We start from the raw sequence: 12,606 nt of genomic DNA on the forward strand, positions 1-12,606 counted from the left end.
TTCCTCCTATCGGAGTGGGAGAAAAAGGCATAATTTTGACGGGGGAGGGACACGTGGGCAGGGGCAGCAAAGGCACATCAGCGTCTGGGTGTGGATAGGGCAAACCTGTGGCCGTGGGGTCAGTAGTTAACAAGTTGGATATACATCTCCATGTCCCTCCAACCCTTTCCTTTTATGGCCTGGGGTGATGCACGGGGCTCTGGTCCCAGAGCATTCTGTTCACCCCCTAGCCTGCTCTTACTTTCAAGTGTTTTTAATTTGCTTGCCCAAGACCACTGCTTCTGTTTCCCTCAACTCTCCTTGGGGTCAAGGAAGGCAGGCAGGCAGCTCTTCATGTCTGACCTAGAGGAGGATCTGGGTCTGGTGGGATCTCCCTCTCGATCATTCTTTGTCATCTTCTGCCTTTCTCCTCCCTGAGCTCTGAGAACAAGAGGAAGGGGAAAGCACAAACCAGTTGTTCTACCCCAGACCACATTCTTCCCTTTCACTTCTCCTTCCTTCCACTATTGTCCTTCATCCAGCAAACAAAGTAGAGCCCACAAGATGCCCAGCTGACTGTCCAGTATCGCTGCCTTTCTTGGACTCCGGTTCCTGGTCTTCGTTTGTACCTGCCCCGGTTGTACACGCTGGGGGGCAGGGATGACAATGGACAAAGGAAGGATGCGGGATGGGGCTTTTTGTTTTGACTGGCTTGTTAACTAGTCCCAGCTGGGAGGACTGGGATTTATTTGCCCTTTGTAAGAGGTGAGCTTTCAAAGAGGATGGGACCATGGCATACAGGTCTGGCTCACGTCCAGGGATGGGGGCCTGGAATGATACGTTTGATCTTTTCAGGAGAGCCCAGTGAGGCAGGAAGCAGCAGGTATTCTGCCTCGTTGACCAGTCGGACTGGGGGTGTTCAGAGTTGGAAGTGTGGGTGATGCTCACTTGAGGGCTACTGGACTTGCCCCGCAGTGCTGAGGACACCAGGGCAAGGCTTTCAGATGAGAGGGATGGGAAGAGAGCCTTTGTGTGCATCTTTATCACGTTATTTTTAGTTGTGTTATGTAAGTGGTTCTTTGCTACGTCATGGGTGTGGGGGGTTCTTGCATTTAATTCCAGTGTGACAGCCCAGCAATTCAAACAAGCTGTTCCTGTGGTAAGGAAGATAAAACGATTTGTCATTTCTTGTAATAAAAGAGGCCTTTTGGGAGGCCCCTTGGAGAATGTCTCACATCTAGCACTAGTCTTGTATCTGAGCTGCTCTCTTTCCTATCACCACATTTCTGCTGCTTCTTTGTATGCCTTAACCCCAGGAAGGTTGAGCACCGAGAGGGGCTCCCCGATCCCCAGCTGGAAGCATCCAGTGTTCCTTCTCATCTTCATTTTAAGAGGAGGATTTACCAAATCATATCTGCCCATGGCTTTTCCCACTTTAAGAACCTGTAAGAGGCAACTGCATTCCCGGAATGGTTCTAGGCATTTTTGCTTCACTAAATCTGCCCTAAGGAGTTCAGCTAATCCCGGAGTAGAACCCTGCTTCCCAGCAGCAGGCCTGCTGAACACTTTCAGGATGTGTGGCCATAGCAGGCCCTGTGCCATCCATTTCCTTTTGATTTGTTTTCTTAACTGTCCATTTGTTTCCGTGCTTCACTGTGCAAGCATCAGGCAATGGCAGGAATGTACCGAGGTCACTGTGGGGTTACAGTTTCATCCATTTTATGTTATTTTCCTTGGGCACCTTGAACCTGCTGTTTGCAAACCAGATTTCCAAGAGATGTCGATAGTTTGCTTTTGTCTATTGCAGAGATGCAGCCTCACTTTCCACAGGCAGGGGAAACAAGCTAGAAAACAAGGGTGAGAAACCTCCTGGAATACTCTCCCAGGGGATCTGGTGTGAGTCCTGTCCTATGAGACATTCAAAACTAGAGAGAAGAAAGCAGTGGAGAACACAGAGTAAGGAACAATCCTGGACTGACCCCAAGAAGATAGATCAGATGGAACCTCATGTCAATATTCTCTATATTATTCCTGGAAAGATACTGGAACCAATTATTAAACAATCAGTTGGAAGCACCTAGAGGATAAAGGTTTAAGGAATAGCCAGCATGGATTTGTCAAGAAAAAGCCATAGCAAACCAACCTCACTTCCTTCTTTGACAGGGTTACTGGCTTAGTAGATGTGATATGGCTTTTTACACAGTCTCACAATATATTCTTTTAAGCAAACTAGGGAAACGTCATCTAGATGAAATTACTATAAGATGGGTTCACAACTGGTTGAAAGACCATATTCAAAGAGTAGTTATCAATGGTTTGCTGTCAGACTGGGAGAGTATATGTAGGGGGTCCTGCAGGAGTCCATCCTAAATCTGGGACTAGTCAATATCTTCATCAGTGACTTGGATAATGAAGTGGCGAGTATATTTATAACATTTGCAGATGACACCAAGCTGGGAGGGGTTGCAAGCACAAGGAGGACAGGATTAGAATACAAAATGACCTTGAGAAATTGGACAATTAGTCTGAAATTAACAAGTTGAAATTCAATATCAACAAGTGCAAAGTACTTCACTTAGGAAGGAAAAATCAAATGCGCAATTACAAAATGGGAAATAACTGGGTAGGTGAGACTACTGCGAAAAGGATCTGGGAGTTATAGTGGATCACAAATGGAATACAAGACAGTAATGTGATGCAGCTGTGAAAAAGGTTAATATTCTGGGGTGTGTTAATGGGAGTGAAGTATCAGAGGGGTGGCCGTGTTAGTCTGGGTCTGTAAAAAGCGACAAAGAGTCCTGTGGCACCTTATAGACTAACAGACGTATTGCAGCATGAGCTTTTGTGGGTGAATACCCACTTTGTCAGAGGGTATTCACCCACAAAAGTTCATGCTCCAATACATCTGTTAGTCTATAAGGTGCCACAGGACTCTGTCACTTAATGGGAGTGGTGTTTGTATGACATAAGAGATAACTGTCCTGCGCTCCTTGGCACTGGTGAGGCCTCAGCTGGAGGATGGGGTCCAGCTCTGGGCATCACACTTTAGGAAAGAGATGGCTAATTTGGAGAGACTGCAGAGAGCAACAAAAATGATCAAAGGTTTAGAAAAGCTCGTCTATGAGGAAAGGTTAAAAAACTGGCCTTGTTTTGTCTTGAGAAAAGAAGACTGAGGGGGACCTGATAAGTCTTCAGATCTGTGAAGGGCTGTTATAAAGAGGACAGTGATCTATTGTTCTCCACATCCACTGAAGGGAAGACAAGAAGTAATGGGGCTTAATCGGCAGCAAGGCAGATTTAGTTTGAATATTAGGAAAAACTTTCTCAGTCTGAGGGTAATTAAGTTCTAGAATAGGCCTCCAAGGGAGGTTGTGGAATTCCCATTGGTTAAGAGCAGCTTGGATGAACCCCAGTCAGCGATGGGCTAGGTCTGCTTCGGTCCTGCTTCTGCGTATGGGGCTGGACTTCGCGAGACCCCTTCCAGCCCCAGGTTTCCGTGATTCTATAACAAGCCCAGCATTAGTGAAGTTATACCAACAGCTTTGAAATAGTTGTGGTTAGAAGCATCTCACAGGGGAGTCCTACTCTAGTCTACATTATCCCCTTCGGAGCACTGCCTTTCATATTCAGCTTCCTGCAGAATTCCTAATACGAATCTGGGCTCCCCACTCTCCACATTCCTCTCATGGGAACCCTAGTTCCCTTTCTGTCTGAGGGTGTTTTCTATCCGAGAGAGAACGTATCAGCTCACAGCACATTAACATCCGCTTCCAGCTGCTGCTGGGGTGGAGTGAAGTTACTGTAGCAACACCATGTTATGTAATCCGCCCAGTGTGACTGCAGGTGTGTGTGAGTGTGCGAGAGAGCTACTTTAAAAGTTCCATTAGGGCTTCTTTTTAATGATTACACTATGGTGTCATGCTAGCGCTCCTAGGTGGGTGACGCGCTCGCTCATTGCAACACGTTCACTGACAAAAGAGCTATTCAACAGCTTGAAGAAGCATGACCAAGTAACAGAAAGAACTGTACCCTAGGTACAAAGTTGCAGCCAGGCAGTGAGGTTGGCTGGGATCTCGTTGTTGAGGGGAGGAGCTGGTGGGGGAAAGGAGCCTGAAAGAACCAGGTCTGAGGTCGCATTTGAACAGTTGGTAAAGCTTCCAGGGAGTGAGATGTAGCCATCTGTGGACTTGTTCCCCCAAGAAGGCCCGGGACATTCAATGAAAGGCAACACATTTCAAAGCTAGAAAAGGAAACATGTACACAACTCAGAATTAACCAGTGGAACTCACTGCCACAAGATACCATCAAGCCAAAAGCTCAGACAGATTTCCAAAAGGAATGAGACCTTTATAGTATATGGGTAATGAGAACATACACAATAGATCGGATTAAAAGAAATAGGGATATAAACCCTCTGTTTTAGAGCATGAACCAGTCACTAACTGATGGGGACTAGAATGAAACAGGTTATTCCACAACTGCCCACTCCTCAGTTCTTTGTATCTTTCTCTCAAGCAGCTGATGCTGGCTGCTGGTAGAGACAGGATGCTGGGCTAGATGGGTCACTGGTCTGGTCAGGTAATTCTGTGTTCCCACTGTTTGGCACATTTCAAATAAGACTGGACAATAAATGCCACTTGTCTGTGTACTACAGGGAATAAGGCTGCATTTACAGATGGATGGACTAAATCTAACATGCCTCTTCTGTCATTAATTTCCATGATTATATGATACTCAGTCGCCATATGGAAGAGGCAGACACACGCTCGCTCACTTCTGTAGATTTTAGGCTCTTAGAGGCTCTCCCTTTAAAATCCCATCTTTGCTCTGACAGCAGCAGGTAGTCTAAAATACACACTCAATCTTCCCTCTTTGGCATGTACTGAAATTAGAGAATACTCAAGAAAATAAGATTTCAGGTTAGTCTCATTAAGCCCCTCCAAATGATGTGGTATGAGGCAGAAATGTACCTGCAAGTGTCAGCTTGTTAAATGAGATTACCAGGAAATTTGCATGTTGCATCTCTCATGCAGATGGCTTCCCCACTAGGGTCCTAATACGCTGCCTGCTGTGTGCACTGCCTGGATATGCTGCTAAGAATAATTTATTTTTAAAAGAATTTTAACATGATTTTCTGAAATCTGATTTGTCTCTTTCGGGACCATCCTAATGGGCGAGAGCTAAAGCAGCGGAGTGAACTGCTTTTTCTTGTGGATTTTCTTTCTGCATACGGGGCATTTTATCTTGCAGCTAAGTTTTGGTTGGGAGCAAATTCCTGTCCCCTTTGACAGGCTGGTATTTTGTGTGGTGCTTATGGCCAGTAACTGTTTTGGTCTTTGGATTTCATGAGTTTACTCGAAGATTTTTTTCTCCCCTGGGGCTTTTTGTTTGAAAATGTGAAAAGGACGTTAGATTTTTTTGTTTGTCTCTTTCTGAGGGTGTCAGCAGGGAACAGCCATGGAAGGGTCGTGCCAGGCAAAAATTCTCACCACTGTCCAAACTATCAAGACGTCTCAGTCTGGCACTTCCACGGAAACCCAGATCAGTTACCGCATCCATCAATCTTTGTTTGGTTAGTTTGTCACTCACTGTATGGGCACCCAAGGGTTAAACCAAACTGCTGGTCCAAACAAGCAAAAGCTTTCCCCAGATACAGTAACCACCCTGGGACAGTCTTGCCAGCCAGTGGATGTACTTTGTAGTGTAGAACCAGGGCTCCTGAGGCTCTGAAATATACAAGCCATTGAAACAAACAGAGGAAACTAGTCTGTTTAAAGCTTTTTTGTGTGGTTTACTGAGCTGTCCTGAAGTACAGAAATATGAACTCCATAAGCACACCTAGTGCTCAGAGCTTTATACCTCGGTGCTGTTTTAATTCTTGTTTAGAGGATTTGGCTATTGTTCATTTGTTGAGGTCATAACAAACAGTCAAAGATTTAATGTTATTAGGGTCCTTTCATTTTCCAGACTTTCCTGAATTTCTAACACTTCATAGCTGTCACCAAGTAGGATATGGGGAAAGCTCAGCAAGGGTATCTGCACTGGCTTCTGGAGGCTATTCCCACGGCTGTATTGGTGAACTAAGCGGAGGTCAGAAACAGCAGCTATGATTTATTATTGTTGTTGGTCAGTCCTGCCCATGTGCTGGGCACTGTACGAACCGCAGGGGGACATGGTCCCTGCCCTGGACAGCTTCCACACTAAGAGACGAACGGACACAGAGGAAGGACAAACAAGGCAAGTGGCAGCTGCCAGCATCCTGCTAATGCAAAGCATTAATCACACATACATAAATAATATATCTGTGTGTGTGTGAACACTCTCTCTCACACACACACGTGTCTAAAAGCTGTGCTCTAGTTCAAACAAGAGTTACAGCTTTGATTCAGGAATCACTGGGGCGGGTCCGTGGCCTGCGCGAGGCAGGAGGTCAGAGATGAGCACAGTGGTCCCTTCTGGCTTTAGAAATCTATGAATCACTAAGCAGCTAGCAACCCACAGCCACCTCCTAACAGAGGAATAACAAGCTCCAGGGCTTATCCCAGCCCAAGTGATGAACCAGCACCAACTAGTCACAGCCCCGTTCCTGCTCAGATCAACAGCCCGAGGCGCACACAGCACCTAAAGGGCCCCACCTCGTGGGTGGAGAAGCTGCAAAGGCTGAGTCACCGTGAAGACAGGTTCTGTTCCGCAGCTCCAAGGCCACAAACCAAACACTCAGTTACTGAGGGAAAGCCCCACAAGTGTTCATTCTTCAGAGGCACCCACAGCTCTACCTCAGCAGCTGGAATGGCTGACCACCCATGGAGCACAAACCGTATTCGAATCACAGCCCAGCCGTCAAGCTGGGAGCCCAGGCTCAGGAAGAGGGTTTACACTTACAGTGCTGCAGCTGCACTTAGTGAGGTCGCTACTTACGCCCACTGGAGAGCTTCTGCGGGGAGCATGGGGACTCCACCTCCCGGAGAGGCAGAAGCAGCCCTCCCAGCAACACAGCGCGGTGTCTAACTGCATCGCTCAAGAGTGCGGAAGCAACGCCGTTAAACCGACATAAGTTGTTACTGTAGACAAAGCCTTAACGGCTGTGATTTTCACAGTCCCAGTTGAACACACAAACTCTCTCACCCAGAGCGAGCGACTTAACCTGCTCAAGGGCAGAGCCTGTCGCCCCTTAGGTGCATGCTTCACCTTACGTGTGCTAGGCAGCCCATTGAAGCCAATGTGACTGGCCAGGAGTCTGCCCCAAAGCCCACCGAAGTCACTGGTTTTAATTAGCTCTGGCTCAAGGCCTGCATGGGTAAAGTTAAGCGCCTGCGTAGACATTTGCAGGATTGGGGCCCATCGGTTACTCCAATGGAAGAGACTCGCGCTGAGGTGAGCCTGGGCCAGTCGGCTCATCAAAATACAGCTAGGGAATAACGAACAGCAATTTACTTCAGTGTCTTAGGAGTAATACAAGCAGAAACATTAGTAATCAGATATAAAGCTGCTCTCTTGGCAGTTGGCAGCTATCGCATAGAGATGAAGGTACCATGGTGATGAACACACACAAACGTCTGGGGAGACACACAGCTATAGATAGTTGAGGCAGGAAAAAAAATGGTATGAGGGGGCAGTAAGTCCTTGAAATCAAAGCGTTTAGGGTGGGGTTTTCCCATGCACCCCTGTGTGGGCACAGACACCCCATGGCTTTTTAATGGCCATGTGCTGCAAAGCCACTTGGGCACCACTGAAAAAAATCACACCCTTACAATATTTTTTTCAAACATTTAAATTAGTCACCAACTTTTTGAAAAGGATTTACCTTGCATCACACCGAGTATCTAACGTCGAGCTTGTCCCAGCACCAATGCGCATTTCCTCTGCTTTATTTTGCATGAAAGGAGGCATCTCTTGGGGCAAGGTATGCTGGCTGTGGCCAGCCCAGTTCTTCCAAGGGAGTGTCTGATGCAGTGATGCTAACAGGAGTTGAAAGTTCCTGTTTCACGATATTTTCATATGCAGTGTCGCTGAATACTTTTACTCATTAACCTACGCCAGTGTGTTATTGTGTGTGTGTGGGGGGGGTTGAGCATGGCTATTCAACGATTCGGGCTCCAGGGCGCTAGGTGCTGCACGAATGGGTAGTAAGAAGAGAGTCCCGGTGGCAGAGAGCTTGCAACCCTGTGGATGAAACAAAGAGGGGGCAGGGGCAAAGATGAGCAAGTTTCTTCATCCCTAGCCTTTTGCTCTGAAATACAAAGGGTCAGCAGAGGCGGGGCAGTAAGATCATGCTGTGCTGGAAGCTGGTGCCAGTATCAGTTTCCATCCCTGACCTCCAGTGCATCTTCCCCAGCGACAAAAGGAACAGTAGTAATTCCTGAAAGTCAACCCTGACCCTGCCTAGGGTGTGTGAATATAATGCACTGAGGGTGGGGGTGCATGCGGGCGCACACATGCAGCTAACCTGTGATGCCCACTGGATGTTCTTCTCTCTTTTCCCTGGGGTACAGGGTGGGGAGTGCGGGAAAGCGTTTTAGTTCTAGGGGGTTGGAAAGGTCTCTATGTTTTTGTCAATTGAAGTGGAAATATGTATGTGTATTTTTTAAAATATAACAACCTGTAATACAGCTAGAGCATGGGACAGGCGAACGCCGCTCTCCTGCTCCTATGTGTCATAAACCCCTATGCTGATGGAGTAAAGCAGCGTCTCCCTTCTCTCACCCAGGAGGTACATCTGTAGATTACAATGAAGCCCCAGGTAGCTACAGAGCTGTCTCGTGAGGGTGAGGACCGGGGTTGCAGGGAGTGGGGTTTAGCATGGCTAGAAGATGAGAGCAGGCCCAGAGCAGAATACGGCAGAAACCAGCAAACTAATGTCTTCAGAGGTCTTCTTGGAACCATGGACTGGGCACCTGCAGGCTGCAATAGACCTGCCACCAACATGCATTGCGGACGGTCCTTTCCTGTCAGCCTTGCTTTAAATAACAGGCTCGCTGAGCCCCTCCTGCTCAGAACCTTGGTCTGGCCCTGCAATCCCACCCGATTCTCTTCCTCAACCTCCAGGTTAATTTCACAGCCAGCTCAGCAGTTGGCTTTACTCAGGGAGAGGGCTCAGTTCCGGCTCCTCTGGGACAAAGCCTGCAGTCAGGTAGCACATCAAACTGGTGGGAGGAGGGGGTGAAACAGCAACTTCCCCCCCAAGCGCCCAGTGGTGGGGAATGCCGGGAAGAGGCCAGAAGTATGGAAGAGAAGGAGTGGGTGGGAGGACTAGATGGATAGTGAGGACAAAGCAACCATCAATAAAGACAAGGTAATTGAGGCTGGGACCATGGGAAGAGGGAGGGAAGCCAGATGGACGGGTAGGAATTTGTTGTAGGAGGATGCAGGGAAGGCATGAAAGGGACAGAGAGCTGGGCTGATACAACATGCTGGAAAACAAGATAGATCTGTCAGTATCACATTGCACTGACCCCACTGGGCCCTTGGAAGAAAAGCAAATAAACGCGCAAAAGCCAAGAGCGAAACTCACCCTCTGCTCCAATGGTGGCTCTGGGGTAACCCACTGAGCAACAGCTGCAACGTGTGCCGCTGTCAGCGAGCCGGAGAGGAAGCCGAGGTCAAGGGGGAGAGAGACACAACAGGATCCTTGCTCCAGATGCTGCCGGGAGGATCAGCTCCTTGGTGTCACTCTCAGGGAGATGAAAGGCTAAACTTAGGCCAGTAATGCTGAACTAGGCGCTCCCAAGGGAAGTTTTAGGAAGCAGGAATAGTTTGTGTGATTTGCATAATTGGGATGCTGGGACGCATGCATCACGTTTTTAAACAGAGATGTGCACAGGGCTAGCTGGACAGCATCCCTGACATGCTGAGAGCCGCAGCAGGATCCCTAGGGATGTGTTATGGACGTGTTAAGGGCCCAGCGCATGCCCCTGCACACGCTGCTCAGCTGTTACATCCACTGATTTCATGGGCTGCTCACACAGAGAGGTCACACCCAGCACGTGTAAAGCTGGCAGATTTGGATCCTTAGCTAAGCAAAGCAGAGATGGACTGTCTCTTCCTGAGGCATTGGTAACCCTCACAGCATCTCCCAGGTGTTTCCGGCCCAAGGCAGAGTCTTTTACTTCCTCCTCAAACAATGGCAGGACAGCTGCAGCCCTTCGGTGTGGACACTGCAGGGACAGGAGGGGCTCTCCCGTTGCTGTAGTTAATCCACTGCCCTGGAATTCTAACATCAGCCCAGCACTGTCTATAATTGGGGCGTAACGACGTCCCGGGGGGAGGGATTTTTCACTACCCTGAGGGACCCAGCTGGGTCAACTCCGATTTTTAGCCTAGACCTGGCCTACGGTTGCTGTAAATTGGGACGTTGTCAATGTGCTCCTGCATATCCTGGCTCATCTCAGCCCTGGGCAGCCTGCTGTGAGGGCCAGAAGGGAGCTGTCTGCTGAACAGCAGCACGGGGCAGACACCTGTAGGCAACCCCGAGTGCTTCTTGAAAGGAAGCCAGGATCAGGCCGTTTGTGCAGCAAAGCAGACATTGCTGTAAAAGTTGGAGGAGCCATAACGCATGTCCATGGTGGCACATGAACGTGGGGAACCCCCACCACCAGTTCAGTGCTGGTTGAGTGGGCTAGAGGTGGGGTAGGGGTGGGAGAGATTGGCCAAGCCGAGGCACATGGAGACAGTGCTACGTTTGTGAGGCTCCAGCCAGGTTAGAAATCAGGGAGGAAATTGATCTGCGCTTCCCCCTGAAGTCCCAGGGCAGCTGGCTGGTGACTCTGGGACTTCTGATCTGTCACTAAAGGTACCGCTCCTGCCACCTGCCAAGCTCCATGTATCACTGGCGTCATCCACTCTGCACTCAGGTCACAGAGCCCCTGTTCCCCAGGCTGCTAACAGCTGCTCGGCTCCCAGCCATGCTTGCTGTGGGAAATGGCACGGATCTTTCCCACCAGCCAAGCTAGCCAGTGAGACAAGGCCACTTAAAATACGTGACTAAGGGAACACTCAGGGAACAAGACAAAGCACCCCCCACAGGGTGGGTTTCCCAGCAGAGGGCACTGCAGCTTGGGCTCGGAGCTTCCACTGACACGTGTGTGCAGCGGATTAACCCTGCCTGACCGTATTCAGCCTGCAGATCCTTTGGGGCTATAGCCCTTAGGAGCATCCCCCTCTTCTCCCACCCACACATCCCAGCTTGGTGCTGTTAGCATTGCCCTGATTCCCTCCTCCTCCAGAGCCCGCGTGCTCCTGCCATTGCGGCCTAGGGGGAGTATCTGACCAACTAGAGCCTTTCCTCCAGGGGGGCGGCTCTGATTGTCCCCCCCAGCACAGCCATGTGAAGGGCACAGCAGGGATCTCCTGAGCTGCACGGCTTGTTCCTGCGACTGGGAATGGTGCATCACTATAGCAAACCCTCAAAATGTGCTTGGGGAGCCCAACTGAGCCTGCCTCTGCCAGAGGGGTTGGTCTTGCAAGTCCTCAGCATGGCCCAGTGGTTACAGCAGAGGGCCTCCAAGTCAGAGCTCCTGGGTTCTCCGACTCTCACTGGGCTGCGGGATCACGGACAAGTTATTTCCCTCTCTCTCTGCCTGGATTTTTCCCATCTTTACGACGTTACCTACCCTACTTAGTGCTTGGACAGTGATTTTGAAAGGCACGGTATTGTTATGAAGAGGGCAGAAAGGAAAGTGGGGGAACCCCAAAAATAGAAGCTGTACATTTCCTGGCTCAGTGTTCACAGGGGAGAGTAGAAACCCCCTGCTCCCACCAACAGAGAGATATAGAGCCAGTGACCCAAAGGCGCCAGCTGGCAGCATATGCAGGGGTCACCTGCTGCCTTTGGTCCATCACCCAGCTGCAAACGCTGGGAAGCTGCATGCATCACCCCCAGGGCTAAACACACCTAGATCCAGCGGGAGGTTAAAGGCCTGTGTTCTCAATGGAGTCACTGATTTTTATCTGATCAGTTCCACTGTGGGCACATCCGAAAACATCTGGACAAGTGGGGGGTCTGTGACTTCTTCAGCCTTTGTCAGAGCTAAGCCCCTCTCCCCTTTCCAGCTCACCCCAAAATCCAGCTGTGTTGGCATAGAAACGACAGCAGGCCTGGCGTGGCGTCATCACAGCAGTTACACAACTCAATTAAATATAGCCTAAAAGGGCTGCAGTGATTTCAAAAGAGGGTGTTTAGGCCATGAGGGAGTGTGTGTGTGAAGAAAGCGTCTCCCCCACACAAGGCCCTGGCTTCCGGGCAACTCCCAGAAGAGCAAGGGGAGGGGAGGGGATTATCATGACTTTTTTTAAAAAGCCCAGTGTACAGAGCCAAGGGGTGACCGGTACCTTGCGGACAACTCTGAATAACGTTCTATTTAAAGGCAATGCTGCTTGCATAACATCGGCTGTAATTCCGTCTCCCCCTCACAAACATTATTCTCAGGAACAAGATCTATGCACCTGCAGCTGCAGAATTCACCTGCTCCCTGAGGCCCAGGAAGGAATGAGCAGCTTCTGAAGCCAGGAAGGAATGAGCAGCAGCAAAGACCCCTCTGGAACAGAGTCTCTCCAGCAACTACAGGATGGAAAGGTGGCACTGTCTCCTAGCAGACCCGCACCATCCCTGACTTCTGCACGGGGTCAGAT

Source organism: Gopherus evgoodei, chromosome 15 (genome assembly GCF_007399415.2).
Source record: "Gopherus evgoodei ecotype Sinaloan lineage chromosome 15, rGopEvg1_v1.p, whole genome shotgun sequence".
Classification (NCBI taxonomy): domain Eukaryota; kingdom Metazoa; phylum Chordata; order Testudines; family Testudinidae; genus Gopherus; species Gopherus evgoodei.